The following is a 17811-nucleotide window of genomic DNA, read 5'->3' on the forward strand; positions in this document are numbered from 1 at the left end:
AATTATGCCTTGCGGATCCTAAAAAGGGACCACCGCATTGCCAAAATGATGAAGGATGACGACTACTGGCTGGCCAGCATCCTCGATCCACGCTACAAAGGCAAATTACACAACATCATGCCACAGGAGAACCTAGAGATAATATTGGCTAACAAACAAGCAACTCTGGTAAACCGTTTGTTTGAGGCTTTCCCAGCACACAGCAGCGGTGCTGGTTCTCCCAGAGCCATAGTGGGCACAATGGAAGAGGTGTTCGCGGTGCACACAGCCGAAGTGGCGTTGGAGACGGGTTTAATGACCATGTTGTGGAATGATTTCTGGAGTACCACTCACACGACTGCTAATACTGCATCGATTACAAGTGACAGGAGACAGCAGTTGTCAACTTTGGTTACAAACTACTTCTCCTCCCATATCGATGTTCTCCCTCACAGGTCATTCCCCTTTGACTGTTGGGCCTCTAAACTGGAAACCTCGCCTGAATTGGCACACTGTGCCTTACTGTGCCTCGCTTGCCCTGCTGCTGGTGCGTTATCTGAAAGAGTCTTCAGTGCTGCTGGATCAATCCTAACAGAAAAAAGGACCCGTCTGTCGACCCAAAATGTTGATGATCTAACCTTCATTAAAATGAACCATGCATGGGTTTCAAAGGATTTTGTCCCACCTTCCCCTGATGACACATAGGTTGCCAGAAAACCGCCTCGCTTTTGTCCTCCTCTTTCACAGACTTGCCCAATTCCGCCATTTGCAGCAGCTGAATGTCCAGCCTACACATTAACATATACCATTTTTTAAACCTCCGTAACTGGGCTGCCCACCTCCCCAAGGGCTGGGGTCAACACCTGGCGCACCCGGGCAAGTGCCGTTGCTCTGAACAGGTGGATAGGCCCACTGATGGCCGACGGCACTGGCACAGGGCCCCTGATAGTACAATACAGTGTTTCTGATGGTGGGGGGGCCCACTCGCCGTCAGACACACAAGCGCACTATGAGGGGCCCTGTGCCAGTACCGTCGCCCATGAGTGTGCCCCCCCTGCTTGGTCACGGCCAAAGCACTTGCAAGTTGCAATACTTACCTCTCCCTGCTCCACTGCTGTGTAGTCTGGCCAGTTAAATCCTTCACAGGGACGGCCACTAGAAATTTGGTGTATTGATCGATGATGGTTAAGATGTAGCTATGGCCTGTCCTGCTGGCCTTTACCTTCAGATGATCAATGGCTACCATTTGTAATGGACGTCAACATACAAGCGGATGCAGTGGTGCTTTATAATCACCTTTCACGGTTGTGATAGTCACTGAATTGTGACATTCCTGCCACCATTTTTCAATGTCTCCTCTCATGCCAATCCAATAGAATCGCCTACGGCCTGTGGCTTTTGTCTTTTGCACTCCAAAATGACCAGACACATCATGATAGGCAGTGAGGACCATGTCTACATCTCTCCCTGTGATCACAATTTGATGGAGACGAATAACGGTGATGTGATCCACGCTAATGCGATAAAGCAATCCTTTCTTCACAAAGAACCATTTTTGCTGTCTCCACAGACACAGTAATTGAGGGTCTGCATCGCCTCTGCAACATCTACCGGGAGGTTTTCCCGCGATGAGTAATTCCCAAATTTCTGCTAACACTCGACTTTCCGTCTGTACTTGTATCCATGTAGTTTCAGTAGTGGAGAGTCTGGACTGGCTTACTGAGATTGAAATATATACGAAGATTTAAAAGTACCACAACACTGTATACTGTTGTACGCTTAGAATACCTTTGCCTTTTTCTACTTTTTAAATTCTGGTGTAATACATAGTGAGCCTGTGAGTGTCTGTGTCTGACTCCGGAAGTATAGATGGAAATTTACAAGTACCCCTAGACTGGATACACCTGGTATGTGTTGATACAGTACCTTTGTTCAAAATTTTTTATTACGGTATCATTCATAGTGAGTGAGCATGTGTGGTTTACGCCTCCTATATATACGGTGAATCGGAGATGCCAATTTTTACCCTATACTCAATACAGCTTGTATCTTGTTATACAGTACCTTTGTTCGACATTTAGTATTACGGTCAAATCCATACTGAATAAGCATCTGAGAGTGACTACGGGACTATGTATACGGAGATTTCAATTGTACCCTATAATATATATACTTGCTATCTTGTTATCCAGTACCATTTTTACAACATTTTTATTATGGTCAAACCCAGACTGAGTGAGCGTCTGAGCGTGACTCCGGAAATACATACCGAGATTTCAAACTTGGTCAACACTGTATACAGCTGTATGCTTCTGATACAGTAACCTCTTTATGCTATTTAGATTCTGGTGTAATCCATAATGAGCCTGTGAACGTCTGTCTGTTACTCCGGAAATATATTTGAAGCTTTAAGATTACCTCAAGACTGTATACAGCTGTATATACCCATTTACAGCTTTTCATATTCTTGTTTAAACCATACTGGGCCTGAGAGTGTTTGTGTCTGCCTCCTGAAATATATACGGAGATTCATAATGTTTACACTATACTATATATACCTTGCATCTGGTGATAATGTACCCTTTTTCAACTTTTAATTTTATTGTGTAATCCATACTGAGCCTGTGAGTGTCTGTGTATGACTCATGAAATATATATGGAGATTTACTGTTATCCCTAGACTGTATAGAGCTGTACGCTTCTGATACAGTACTGTTGTGAGTTCATTTTACCCTTCACCATTGAGGTATGATGAACTCCCTCTTCTGGTGAAGGAAGGTAGTGAGGCTGATTACCAAGCACCTGAGCAGGATGATGATGACTGGGTGACTGGAATTGCTGACTGGATATAAGGCAGCCGACGCCCTTCTGCCTTGCTGGTGATTTCTGAGCGGGATTCTAGGAGACCAGTCTGATTCCTGCTCTTCAAAAGCTAAGTTTTCTGCTCTGCTTTTTGCATTTGTGTTTTGTTTTATTTTGCCTTGTTTTTCTGGATTTCTGCCATTCCCTGCTGGGGTGAGCTGAATTCCTTTTTGCACTGTCTTCAGAAGATACCTGAGTACTGATTTAGTCTTTTTGAAGCCTAGCGTCTTCAGGGCTTTTTTCCCGATCAGTCTGTTGGCTCTTGTTTTGATAGGGTTTTTGCGGATTGCAGACAGCAGCTTTTCTATCCTGTCCTATTTAGTTAGCTTGGGCCCCATCATTTGCTCTGCCTATCTTTCTATCTGTGTTAGTGTTTTTCATCTTGCTTCACCGTCATTATATGTTGGGGGCTTCCTATTGCTTTGGGGTCTGCTCTGGGGCAGTTTAGATTTCCCTTTCTGTCTTTAGGCTATTTAGTTCTCTGGCTGTGATCGAGGGGTCTAGGGCACCGTAGGAACCCCCCACGGCTACTGCTGGTTGTTGTTGATAGGTTCAGGGGTCTGCAATCCGATAGCTGCCAACTTCTCTGGTTTTCTGAACTTAGCTAGTATTTCTGTTTTTGCCTCCTACGGTGACTCATTTATAACAGAATCACCAGCCATACCGCAGATCCTAGGGTACTCAATAGCAGGAAAGAATTGTTAAAAAAAAAAAAAAAAAAAGTGTGTATATTTATTCCTCTATATCTCTGAGTCCATAGGGGGATTTTTTTTTTCTCCCAATGGAGATAAAGCAATTGTCTGATCGTGTGGAGCAGCTCGCTGCGGAAGTGCGGGGAATTTCCGCCTACCTTGCTCATTCACATGCTGCTGAACCAAAGATCCCTACTCCTGATGTGTTTTTTGGGGATCGGTCTAAATTTTTGAATTTCAAAAATAATTGTAAATTTCTTTTTGCCTTGAAGCCTAACTCGTCAGGGAGCTCCGCGCAGCAGGTTAAAATTGTCATCTCTTTGCTGCGTGACGATCCCCAGGATTGGGTGTTTTCTTTGAAACCAAATGATCCTATTCTGACTAATGTGAACGCATTTTTTCAAGCCTTGGGGTTGTTGTATAACGAACCTAATGCTATTGATCAGGCTGAAAAGACCCTGTTGGCATTGAGCCAGGGTCGAGAATCTGCAGAATTGTACTGTCAAAAATTCCGAAAGTGGGCGGTCCTTACTACCTGGAATGATAATGCCTTGGCAGCTCTCTTTCGGAAGGGTTTGTCAGAAGCCGTAAAAGATACTATGGTGGGATTTCCTGTTCCCTCTGGTCTTGACGATTCTATGTCATTAGCCATTCAGGTTGATCAGCGTTTACGTGAACGCAGGACTGCACGAGAGGTGTTGCCACCTGTTGAACAAGTTTCTGAACCTATGCAATGTGATAGAGTTTTGTCCAGGGAGCAACGTCAGGAGTTCAGAAGGCGTAATAAGCTGTGTTTTTTTTGTGGAGATGCCTCGCATATTATTTCTGTGTGTCCTAAACGAGAGAAACCTTTTGCACACACGTTTTCTGTGGGTGGTGTTCAACCTAAGTTTCTTTTGGCAATTACTCTGATCTGATCCCTGTCCACATTTTCCGCCAAGGCTTTTGTGGATTCGGGAGCAGCCCTGAACCTAATGGGCTTGGATTTTGCTAAACGTTGTGGATTTCCTATGACACCTCTGCGGACGCCTATCCCTTTGAGGGGGATTGATGCTACTCCTTTGGCGAAAAATAAACCTCAGTTTTGGACCCAGGTGGTAATGCGGGTCGCCCCAGACCATCAAGAAAATTGCAGATTTTTGGTGTTGCATAATTTGCATGATACCATTGTTCTGGGGTTTCTCTGGTTGCAAATTCATAATCCAGTTTTGGATTGGAAATCTGTGTCTGAGGTGAGTTGGGGTTGTCGGTGTGCCCTTAGTGAGACTCCGGTTTTTTCCACCTCTCCTCAGTCGCATAATGTTTCTGACTATTTGGCGGACTTTTATGATGTATTTAGTGAGAATGAGTCTGCGTCTTTACCTCCTCATAGGAGTTACGACTGTGCAATTGAACTGAGTCCGGGGTGTAAATTTCCCAAGGGTCGGCTCTTCAATTTATCTGTACCCGAGCACGAAGCTATGCGATCCTATATTAAGGAGGCATTGGAGAAGGGTCATATTAGACCATCCTCTTCACCCTTAGGTGCTGGGTTTTTTTTCGTGGCCAAAAAGGATGCTTCATTAAGGCCTTGTATTGATTATCGTGCCCTCAACAAAATTACTATTAAATATCAGTATCCGTTACCCCTGATTTCGGATCTATTCTCCAGAGTTAAAGGTGCTTACTGGTTTACCAAGCTTGACCTCAGGGGGGCCTATAATCTTATCCGTATTAAGCAGGGGGATGAATGGAAGACGGCGTTTAATACTCCGGAGGGACATTTTGAGTACCTGGTGATGCCTTTTGGGCTCACTAATGCCCCTACTATCTTCCAGTGCTTCATGAACGACATTTTCCGAGACTTTGTGGATAAATTTTTGATTATCTATCTGGATGATATTTTGATCTTCTCCAAGGATTGGGATTCTCATGTGGAACATGTTCGGACTATGTTCCGGATCTTGAGGGAGAATTCCCTGTATGTCAAAGGATCGAACTGCCTTTTTGGGGTACAGAGGATTTCATTTTTGGGATTTATTTTGTCTCTGTCAACTACTGAAATGGACCCTGCCAAGGTACAGGCCATTTATGTTTGGGTTCAGCCCACTTCTTTGAAGGCCCTCCCGAAGTTTTTGGGTTTTGCTAATTTTTATCGGAAATTTATAGCAAAATTTTCTAGTATTGCCAAGCCATTGACTGATCTGACTAAGAAGGGTGCTGATGTGTTGAATTGGTCTCCGGAGGCTGTTTCTTCCTTTCAGGAGCTGAAGCGAAGATTCACTTCTGCCCCGGTTTTGCGGCAACCTGATGTCTCACTCCCGTTCCAGGTAGAGGTAGACGCTTCTGAGATTGGTGCAGGAGCTGTTTTGTCCCAAAAGGATCCTGTAACATCTAAAATGAATCCCTGTGCTTTCTTTTTTCTTTTCCCGAAAGTTCTCCCCATCTGAACGTAACTATGATGTGGGGAATCGGGAACTGTTAGCCATGAAATGGGCATTTGAGGAGTGGAGACATTGGTTGGAGGGAGCTAAACATCAAATCGTGGTCCTCACTGACCACAAGAATTTGATCTACCTGGAGTCGGCCAAACGCTTGAACCCTAGACAGGCTAGGTGGGCCTTGTTTTTCACACGTTTTGATTTTGTGGTCTCTTTTCTTCCTGGCACTAAGAATGTCAAGGCTGATGCTCTCTCTAGGAGCTTCTTTGCTGATTCTCCTGTGGTGACCAAGCCTGCTACCATCTTAGGCGAAGGGGTAGTTCTTTCTGCCATCTCGCCCGATTTGAGACGTGCTCTGGAAGAGTTCCAGGAGGACAAACCTGAGCGTTGTCCCAGTGGAAAGTTGTATGTTCCTGACCAGTGGAAGAAGAGAGTGATGTCTGAAGTTCATTGCTCTGCATTGGCTGGTCATCCAGGTATTTTTGGTACTAGAGATCTGGTGAGTCGGTCTTTTTGGTGGCCCTCCTTGTCTTGTGATGTCAGGAATTTTGTGCAGTCCTGTGGGACTTGCTCCCGGTCTAAACCTTGTTCTCGCTCCAGTGGGTTGTTGATGCCTTTTCCGGTCCTCAGGAGGCCATGGACCCATATTTCAAAGGATTTCATCTCTGATATGCCTGTCTCTCAGAGAATGACTGTTATTTTGGTGATTTGTGATAGGTTCTCTAAGATGGTTCATCTTGTACCACTCCCTAAGTTACCATCTTCCTCTGAGTTGGTGCCCCTGTTTTTGCAACAGGTGGTTCGCTTGCACGGGATTCCTGAGAACATTGTATCTGACAGAGGAGTTCAGTTTGTGTCTAGATTTTGGAGGACTTTCTGGTCCAAGCTGGGAATTCAGTTGTCCTTCTCCTCTGCTTTTCACCCTCAGACCAATGGGCAGACGGAGAGAACAAACCAGACCTTGGAGTCGTATTTGAGATGTTTTATTTCCGCTGATCAGGATGATCGGGTTTCATTTTTGCCCTTGGCCGAATTTGCTTTAAATAATAGAGCTAGTTCTGCCACTTTGATGTCACCTTTTTTTTGTAACTTTGGGTTTCATTGTCGATTTTCTTCAGGGCAGGTGGAGCCTTCTGCCTGCCCAGGTGTTGACACTGTGGTAGAGAGAATGCACCAGATCTGGGACCAAGTGGGGGATAAGTTATCTCTCTCCCAGGAAAAGGCCCAGCGGTTTTCCAACCGACATAGGACCATTGGTCCCCAGTTTAAAGTTGGTGATATGGTGTGGTTATCATCAAAAAATATCGCTATGAAGGTGGCTTCTCCTAAGTTTAAGCCTAGATTTATTGGACCTTACAAGATTTTGGAGATTATTAATCCGGTCTCTTTTCGTTTGGCTCTTCCTGTCACATTTAAAATCCATAATGTGTTTCATAAGTCCTTGTTGAAGAGGTTTGTTGAACCAGTAGTTCCTGGGGTGGCACCTCCGGACCCTGTATTGGTTGAAGGTAACATGGAATATGAGGTAGAGAAGATACTGGATTCCCGTCTGGCTAGACGGAGACTCCAGTATTTGGTTAAGTGGAAGGGTTATGGTCAGGAGGATAATTCCTGGGTCTCTGCCTCTGATATTCATGCCAAAAGATTGGTGCGTGCCTTTCATCGGGCTCACCCTGATCGCCCTGGTGGCATGGATGAAGGTTCTGTGACCCCTCCTCAAGGGGGAGGTACTGTTGTGAGTTCATTTTCCCCTTCACCATTGAGGTCCGATGAACTCCCTCTTCTGGTGATGGAAGGTAGTGAGGCTGATTACCAAGCACCTGAGCAGGATGATGATGACTGGGTGACTGGAATTGCTGACTGGATATAAGGCAGCCGACACCCTTCTGCCTTGCTGGTGATTTCTGAGAGGGATTCTAGGAGACCAGTCTGATTCTTGCTCTTCAAAAGCTAAGTTTTCTGCTCTGCTTTTTGCATTAGTGTTTTGTTTTGTTTTGCCTTGTTTTTCTGGATTTCTGCCATTCCCTGCTGGGGTGAGTTGAATTCCTTTTTGCTCTGTCTTCAGAAAATACCTGAGTACTGATTTAGTCTTTTTGAAGCCTAGCGTCTTCAGGGCTTTTTTCCCGATCAGTCTGTTGGCTCTTGTTTTGATAGGGTTTTTGCGGATTGCAGACAGCAGCTTTTCTATACTGTCCTATTTAGTTAGCTTGGGCCCCATCATTTGCTCTGCCTATCTTTCTATCTGTGTTAGTGTTTTTCATCTTGCTTCACCGTCATTATATGTTGGGGGCTGCCTATTGCTTTGGGGTCTGCTCTAGGGCAGTTTAGATTTCCCTTTCTGTCTTTAGGCTATTTACTTCTCCGGCTGTGATCGAGGGGTCTAGGGCACCTTAGGAACCCCCCATGGCTACTGCTAGTTTTTGGTGATAGGTCCGGCGGTCTGCAATCCAATAGCTACCAACTTCTCTGGTTTTCTGGACTTATCTAGTATTTCTGTTTATGCCTCCTACGGTGACTCATTCATAACACAGTACCATATATCCGCTGGTATTTTGGGTCCATTTTCCAAAACATGAGGAATTATGGTGGAAGAGGACACGGGCGTCGTGGCCACCTGGTACTGATGGTGGGGGTGGTGCATCTGCTGGTAGTGCCAAAAACACAATAGCAGCGAAGGCAGGAGGTGTTGAGCCTGCGTCATGGTGTAGCTCTGGAAGGCCTTTATGGCTCCCTTTTCTGGGAGTAGGTAGACTGCTTTTAAAGCCGGAGTATCAGGAACTGCTTTTGGCTTACATTGCTGAAACAACCTCCAGCTCTATCGCCTCCTCTTCTGAAGTTTAAAAAAATGCAAGCACTTTCCTTTGTGTCCTTCACCCACACCAAAAGTGAAGGATTCGGCAGCACACACTTCAGATTACTCCATGGAGCTTTTTTCACATACCATGCCTGGGTTAATTAAAAGTGGAGCCCATCATATACTGGAGCATTCCACATGGGGGAGATCAGACACTGGAGCAGCATTTACGGGGCCCATTATACACTGAAGCATTAGAAATGGAGCTCATTATATATGGAGCATTATTTGGGCCCATCATACACTGGAGCATCATCCAGGAGGCCCATCATATACTGGAGCATTCCAAATGGGGGACAGCAGACACTGGAGCAGCATTTACGGGGCCCATTATACACTGGAGCATTAGAAATGGAGCTCATTTTATATGGAGCATTATTTGGGCCCATCATACACTGGAGCATCATCCAGGAGGCCCATCATATACTGGAGCATTCCAAATGGGGAACATCAGACACTGGAGCAGCATTTACAGGGCCCATTATACAATGGAGCTTTAGAAATGGAGACCATTATATATGGATCATTATTTGGGCCTATAAGACACTGGATCATCATCCATGGGGCCCATCATATACTGGAGCATTCCAAATGAGGGACATCAGACACTAGAGCAGCATTTACAGGGCCCATTATACACTGGAGCATTAGAAATGGAGCCCATTATTTATGGAGCATTATTAGGGCCCATCAGACACAGGAGCATCATCCATGGGGACCATCATATACTGTAGCATTATGTGGAGCTCATCATATACTGTATGGAACATTATATGTGACCAATTATTCTGTATGGAGAAATATATGGGGCTCATTATTCTGTATGGCGCACAATGTTGTGGCCATAATACTGTATGGAGTAATATACTGTCCTTTTTTTGAGCTATTGTACAATTTAAAATAGATCAGTCATGTCATGTATGCAGTGAAGTATTTGTCATTGTACTATACCTATATTTCTGTGACGTATCGGAGCATCATGAGTTGTGGTATGTGTTAAAGGGCGCACTGACACTCTTTGGCCCAGGGCACACGAACACCTGGAGCCAGCCCAACCCCCCCACAACTTTAGCCAAATAACCCCCAGTTTTTAATGCGTAACTATTATTATGAAGTAAATTAAGATTGACAAGCTTCAGTAATAAGAATTGATGTTATTGGCATTGAAATCGGCACTGTAGGTGTGTTTAAAGTCCTCTACTCCCTGCCGACTTTGCTTCCCCATTGACTTGCATTGGGTTTCATGTTTCAGTCGGACCCCGACTTTTCCCTATAGTCGGCCGATTTCGTTCGACCCGACTTTTTAGAAAGTCGGGTTTCATGAAACCCGACTCGACCCGAAAAAAAGGCAAAGTCACTCATCTCTAATCAGCACAATGTAAAAGAAATGTGCAGTGCAAAGTGCATAAGAAGGAGCAAGAGATCCAGTGAATTGCAATGGTAAATCACAAAGATTGGGAATAACTTACAAGAGTAGATATGGATCCCTGTCTCCTGAATGGCATCTTCCCCTACGCATGTTTCGGCATGCTGCCTTTTACAATCTACAAGAAAATGTGGGGGCACAACAGGATAAAAGTGTTTGATATTTCAGATGTAGCAATTTGAAGTAAATAGGGATTTTCATAGAATGCTGCATGATCTGGATGCCAGTGTGATTAAGTGCCATTATCAGGTACACTTAACTTGTGCATGGGGGGGTGTAGAGACAGATGACTAGGAGGGATCATATTCTGAATAATATTTAGAAGGAACAGGGACGAATTAGTTTAGTGAGTTGAGGTTATATGCTTGCTTAAAGAGATATATTTCTAAAGCATAATTATAAACGTGGGGGCTAGGTAACAGTTGAATCGTGTAAGGCTGAGTTCACACGTGGCGGTTTTTTTGCGTTTCCACGGTGGTTTTAACAGCGCAATTTTGCCGCGAAAACACGAAAAATAAGCATCCCATGCATTCCTATGTGGTTCCGCAATGCTTTGCTAATGCTGCGGTTTTTACCACGCGGAATCGCTTCGCGGTAAAAAAACGCAGCACGCTCATTAATTTCGCGGAATCGCGGCGATCCCGCACCCATAGGAATGCATTGTTCTGCTTACTTTCCGCAAGTGGCTGTGCACACCATGCGGAAAGTAAGCAGAACATTTGCGGATGGTACCCAAGGTCCGGAGGAGAGGAGACTGTCCTCCGGGCTGTGGGTACCATATCCCTGTAAAAAATAGAATTTAAAATAAAAAATATTGTTATTCTCACCTTCAAACGTCCCGCGCAGCCTTCCCGCCTCTCTCCACGCTCCCGGTCCCAGTAAGCCTTTCCGCATAGGCAGCCTCAATAGTAAAAAGTTGGTCACACTCGTCAAACACTATGTTTGACGAGTGTGGCCAACCTGTCAGTCAGTTCTCCAAGCGATGCTACAGATCGCTTGGAAAACGCTAGCAATTCTGCAAGCTAATTACACTTGCAAAATGCTAGTTTTTCCACGGGAAAATCGCGGGAATTTAAAATGCGATTTTTCCGCGGAATGGAATTTCGGAATTCTCGCGGTAATTTCCGCGAGAGTTCCGCTATGTGTGAACCAAGCCTAAGGTAGTGCATTCCATAGAACTGGCACAGCCTAGGAGAAGTGTTGGAGATGAAGGTGCAAGGTTCGAATTATGGAGGATATTTGTCTTAGGTCATTTCAGAATGGAGGGAACGTGTAGGCCGATAGACAGAGATGAGGTAGGAGATATAGGGTGGTGCAGAATTGTGGAGGAAAAAGTAACCAGTAATGATGAGCAAATACATTTGGCACTATTCATTACTCTCACGAATAGTATGCTATTCAGGCTATTCGCTACTCGGTGAGTAATTTCGTTTTCTCCACGGTATATTCGAGTGACCCGCCCAGCATGTTTGGCGCTTTATTTGCAGCCAATGAACATACTGGGCTGGCTTGCCAACCACAGTAAAGCCGGCATCATCTTTGGTGTGGCATTACTGTGATTGGATGGCCTTACAGCGTCATAGAGGATATTTAATCCTTGCTGGTGCCATCTTGCACACATTGCAGCTGGAAACAACGTAGGGAGAGTGTAGTGTGAGTATAGGGAGTGTGAAAGGAACATATAGTGAGATTTATTGATTCCAAAAAGCTCTTTTAAGAGCTGCTGAGGGTGACGATAAGTTATTTGTTAGGTGGAGATAGCGTAAGGAGAAATTTAATACATAGGGAAAGTGAAAGGCAGCCACCTGGGTGTTATCAGTTCTGATGAGGAACAGACTCTGAGATTAGGGAGAAATAGGCAGGCTTTCTTCTGCAACTATAATCTAGAAATCAGCTCTTTTTAGAGGCAAATAATATTAGTTAGTACCACAATATACAAAACCAATATTTTTGGAACTACATAATATTCTTGCGCAGCAGCACTGAAAACATTTTTTTACAGCTAAATTCCTCGGTGCCAGCATATAGTAAAATCCCTTATAAAAGCTAATTGCTAAATAATATTTGTTGCCTATTGCTTAAATAGCTAATATTTATCTAGCAATTATGCGACTGGCTCAAAAAATGTTGAGCTACGAAAACGTCACTATTTACCAGTAATTTCCCTGAGTCTGCTGTTGGCGTGTCTCATAAAGGCAATCTAAAAAATTAAAAAAAAATTCTATTGGTTAAACAAATAGCATATTATTAGCTAGCACTGCAGTTGTGTGACCGGAAAAATTTTTAAGTTTGTGGGTGTAATGTGATAAAATGTGGAAAAGTTTACAGGATATGAATACTTTTTCAAGACACTGTATATCTAAGGACAATTAGGCATTCCTGATTAGTTTTTAATGCATTTAGTCTATCTCTGCTATAGCATCTGTGCCAGGTATTGCATTGGCAGCATGGACACATCATATTAGCATGCCAACCAGATGACCTCATTTGTTGGCTAAACCTACACATCACAAAAATGAATAAAAATCAAACAGGAGTGAGATGTTATACTTGGGACGCAGTATCACAGACTACAAAATGGGCACAGATTCACAATTGCCTTTCAGATAACTGGATTATCGAAAAGTAACACTCAAAGTAACCCCTTGGATTGGAAATGTTTGTGTTCTTGCCTCCTCACTTCTCCATACCTGGTATTTTAGAGCTGCTGTTTACTTCAGCATCAGAATACAGATGAAAGCAGTATGATAGCCAGTCTGTTGCCATGGCAGTGAGAGACAGTGTCAGAGCTTGTGTGTGTTCTGGAATAGTACCTCTAGACCTTGACTATTATAACTGTATATGAATAGCAAACAAGTCTCAGAAAGATGTATATAATGTACATAAATACCAATTCAAAAACCACACACTGTTATTACTACAGCATTGTCTAGGAGGTTTTCCAAACTGCTAAAGCGATGGAAGACATAACTGGTGAGCAGCTAATTCACCAGATTTGCGGCCTTTGTTCAATTTATTTTCTTTTTCTCTGAAAACGTGTTTAGTTTTTTATGAATTTCAAATCTACAACGAGAGGCTCTATAGCGCAATTGACAACTATCTCAGAACGTCCAGAAGACTCCCAGAAAATTGGACTCTTTTGTTGAAAGATGTCAGAAAGGAAGTGAAGTCAAGGAGGAGGAAGATCAAGGAGACTACCGCTCTTCATGGGAGCGGAGCGTGAAGATTTTTTTTTATTTGCACAAGTGTGGCTGAATTTAAGGGTAAACAGTATAGGGCACAACTGGAGGCACTATTAAAGTATGAATACACAAATCAGGGTGCTATTACCAGGTGGAGGCACAAATGGGAGCACTGTTGCCATGTGAAGGCACAAATAGAAGCATTATTATCATGATCAGGCACAAAGAGGCACTATTACCATATATTGAAGAAGGAATAATGGTGATGATAGCATGATTTAGGGGCAGACAAACAATTGGTGCAACCTGTGCAGTTGCACAGGGGTCTAGAAGGTAAGAGGGGCCACTTCCACCTCCAAGCTGTGAGCAGCTGCCGTCACAGAAGCATAAAATTGCATTATGATGAGGTATTGGACTGCAAAGGACACATATATTGTTATTGCATAGGTACCCTTTTCTATCTTTATCCAGCCCTGGTATGACTCATAAAATATCTGTACTCCTATTTATCACTGCTATCTATCGTGTTACATAGGACTGCAGTTAACACCTACCACATTGGTAAATAGAGCAAAGTGTCTTTAATTTTGCTTATTCTTACTTTTATTTTATATGTAACAAAGAAGGAATGTTTAAATGGGTGTTTTCTTCAAAAAGGGTTAGAGCTATGGTTAAGGTTAGAACTAGGGTTACGATTGGGCTAGGGTTAGGGTTGGACTAGGGTTGGGCTAGGGTTAGGGTTGGGGCTAGAGTTAGGATTGGGGCTAGGGTTAGGATTGGGGCTAGAGCTAGGGAAAAGATTGGGGCTAGGGTAAGAGCTAGAGTTAGGGTTGGGCTTGGGTTAGGGTTGGTGCTATGGTTAGGGTTGGGATTAGGGTTGGGTTAGGGTTCGAGTTAGAATTGCGGGTTTCCTCTCTTTAGTTACATCAGGGTTCTCCCTTCTGAGCCCTGCTATGCCCCCAAAGAGTAGCTTTCCCCTACATACAGGGTATCAGCGCACTGCAGAGAAAATGCACAGCAAATTTTGTGATCCATTTTCTCCTGATACCCTTGCGAAAATAAAAAAGTTTGGTTCCAAAGTAGAATTTTGTGAAAAAATGTAAAATGTTAATTTTTTCCCTCCACATTGCTTTAGTTCTCGTGAAGCACCTGAAGGGTTAATAAACTTCTTGAATATGGTTTTGCGCACCTTGAAGGGTGCAGTTTAACCCCTTAACCCCCAAGGGTGGTTTGCACGTTCATGACCCGGCCAATTTTTACAATTCTGACCACTGTCCCTTTATGAGGTAATAACTCTGAAACGCTTCCATGGATCCCACTGATTCTGACAATGTTTTCTCGTGACATATTGTCCTTCATGTTAGTGGTAAAATTTCATTCAAATAACTTGCCTTTATTTGTGAAAAAAATGGAAATTTTGAAAAAATTTTAAAAATTTTGCAATTTTCCAACTTTGAATTTTTATTGAATAACAGGAGAACAATGGAGTCCAAACTATTAGAAAAAATACAATATTTTATTAATATAAGGAGGCACATAAAGAGAACACGACAAATATAAAATGTGATAGAGTGAGGCATCCAATAGATAAATGACCCAGAACCAATGAAAAGACAGGTCTGCACTGTTGATAAAAAAGATAGCCGAATAGACAATCCAGAAAATACTATGAGTAAACTAAATACAATCTTATTAGCAGGAGCAATTTGTGCATATGGTAAATGAAATTTATAGACAATATATCAGTTATTGCACATAGCCCAAATACTATGGCTCAAGAGTCTCATAGTAGTCAGATCTGGATATCTATATGACTAGCCAAACCAGAATTAAATTTATGAGGGTATGAATATATATATATGTAATAAAGCTTCCTATGCATAAAACAATGGCAAAGTTATTCGTCAAAAGTGTGCTATATATTGCCTAAATGGAGATATCTCATTATAAAGAAATAACAAAAGTATATATATATGTGTAGCAAATAGCTATACTGGTGACTCCCAATTGGACTGCATAAGTCAAAGTGACCTATGTAGACCCCATTATAATAGGGACAGCTGCAAAATCAGATATCAACCACTCAGGTCAACACCAATAACACATAGTCAAAGCAATGTGCATGATAGTACTGAGGCGATAACCGTGCCACTGAAATACATGGTATCTGACAATAAGTAAGACATAAGAAGCAGATCATAAGATCAAAAACTCACATACCCATCATGCCACTGTGTAAGAAAAGTGCTGGCCTGGACCCAACGCACGTTTCGCGGCTAAATGCCGCTTCTTCGTGGGGCGTGGCTTAAGATGGTATGTGTACCAATTTAAATACACACCCAATGTGGTCATATGATCAAATAGCACCAATGGTGTGCAGAGAATGTACATCTGCGCTATGCCGCTGAGGGGAGGAGAAAACCCCAATGCCACTGCCTTCACAGGATGCGTCGGCGATGCCTGGCAGCGGCCAGGAAATGGCCGCCGTCAAGGCAACGCCGGTAGGCGTGTCAAACAAAACGCCTCCCGGAAGCTAAGCCACCGGGCATAGCGCTGAAAATGTGACCATGCTGCGTCATCAGGGAGCGACCGGCGCCTCAGTCATCCCCATGGCAACGCAGAGATCTGAGACACGCAGATGTCATCCGGGGGGACGGCCGGCGCCAGGCCATCACCCCAGCTGACCCCATAACGCACCCCGGGGCAGCGGAGGGAGGACATAAATCACCACCTAAGCTGCATGCATATCAAAAAAATTGTTGATAAACAACAGTGTACAAATGAATGCATATTGTATATATATATATATATATTATCATCCATAATAGACATGCATATAACGCACCCAATAATTAGGGAGCCTTTTGTTATTCATCAAAGAGGATGGTTATAATCATATACAAAACACCCAGTAAGCAAACAGTATAATTGAAAATTTACACATACAGATATATATAAAAAAGACAAAAAACAGCAGATGAAGTGCTTGAGTACATCCTGCATTCCAAGAAGAAGTAGCGGATATAAGGTTCTTGCAGTTTTTTCAATCTTTCAATCTTGCTAGTTGATCACCATAATGCAAAGGTGCAAAAATAATAAAATACCAATGACAACATTGGGGATGCCTAAAGAAAATATACACAAACAGATTAAAATAAAATAAAAAAGAAAAATTGTAAAAAACATATGGGTGAGGAGACCGAGGGGAGACAGGTAAAGAGATTTTTTTGAACCACTGCAGTCATAAGAAAGACAAAAAACCCAATGTTTTATTGAGACAATGTGGTGTCATGGTTCCAAGAACCATGATCCACCTGCACTCCTTTTGAGCAAGGAGGCGCTTGATATCTCCTCCGCGTATTCCACTTCTCACATGTTGAATCCCCCTGACTAGAAAGGTTGTAGGGTCACAATTGTGTACAGCCTTATAATGACGTGGTATCGTTTTTAATTGAGTGACATCAGAGACTGTCCTGGCCACAAGAATATCACGGACATGCTCTCTTGTCCGAATTTTCAATTGGCGACTAGTAAGTCCTACATATATTTTTCCACATCCACAGGTGGCATAATAAATCACCTGTGAAGTGTTGCATGTTATATGCTGCCGTATAGAAAAATTATTTTTACTGTCTGCCGAGTGAAAGGTTCATGTCCGTAAAATATTCTTACAGGCCACACAGTCTCCGCAAGGGAAACACCCAAGTGGAGGACCCCGAGATTCAATTGGTCTTTTTATTGTTGGTACATAATGAAAATGAACGAGAATATCACCCAAATTTGGGCTCCTACGATATGTCATAGAGGGACGCACAGATACAAATTTGGTTAATGAGGGCTCCATTTTGAGGATATTCCAATGTTTATTGAGGACATTTCTCATACTATCCCACTCTCCATTAAAAGTAGAGATAAATCTAGTTATTCCATGTTGTCCTTTTTTATTATTCTTAGAGGTAGGATGTAGTAAAGCTATTCTATTAGCTTTCCTTGCCCTATTGTATCCTTTTTTGATACAGCGTTGGCTATACCCCTGTATTGAAAAACAATCTCTGAGGTCTTCCACTTGCTGTTGGAAACCAACAACTGATGAGCAAATTCTCCTAATATGTAGAAATTGACTAATAGGGATGGCCCTAATCGTTGCTCGTGGGTGACAAGATTGAGCATGGAGAAGGGAATTGACCGAGGTGGGCTTCCTGTAAACATCAATTTGAACATTCAGCTGCTGGTCAACTTGTATTTTGATGTCCAAGAAGTCCACCTCAGTATTACTATAGGTATAAGTCAACTTAATGTTAAACCGATTATGATTTAAATTCTCCATGAACTCTTGAAGTTGTTTAGACGATCCCTGCCAAACAACGAGTAGGTCATCAATGTACCTTATTCAGCA

The sequence above is a fragment of the Dendrobates tinctorius genome, unplaced genomic scaffold (assembly GCF_039654945.1).
Source record: "Dendrobates tinctorius isolate UK_male_01 unplaced genomic scaffold, ASM3965494v1 ptg000008l, whole genome shotgun sequence".
In the NCBI taxonomy this organism is placed as follows: Eukaryota; Metazoa; Chordata; class Amphibia; order Anura; family Dendrobatidae; genus Dendrobates; species Dendrobates tinctorius.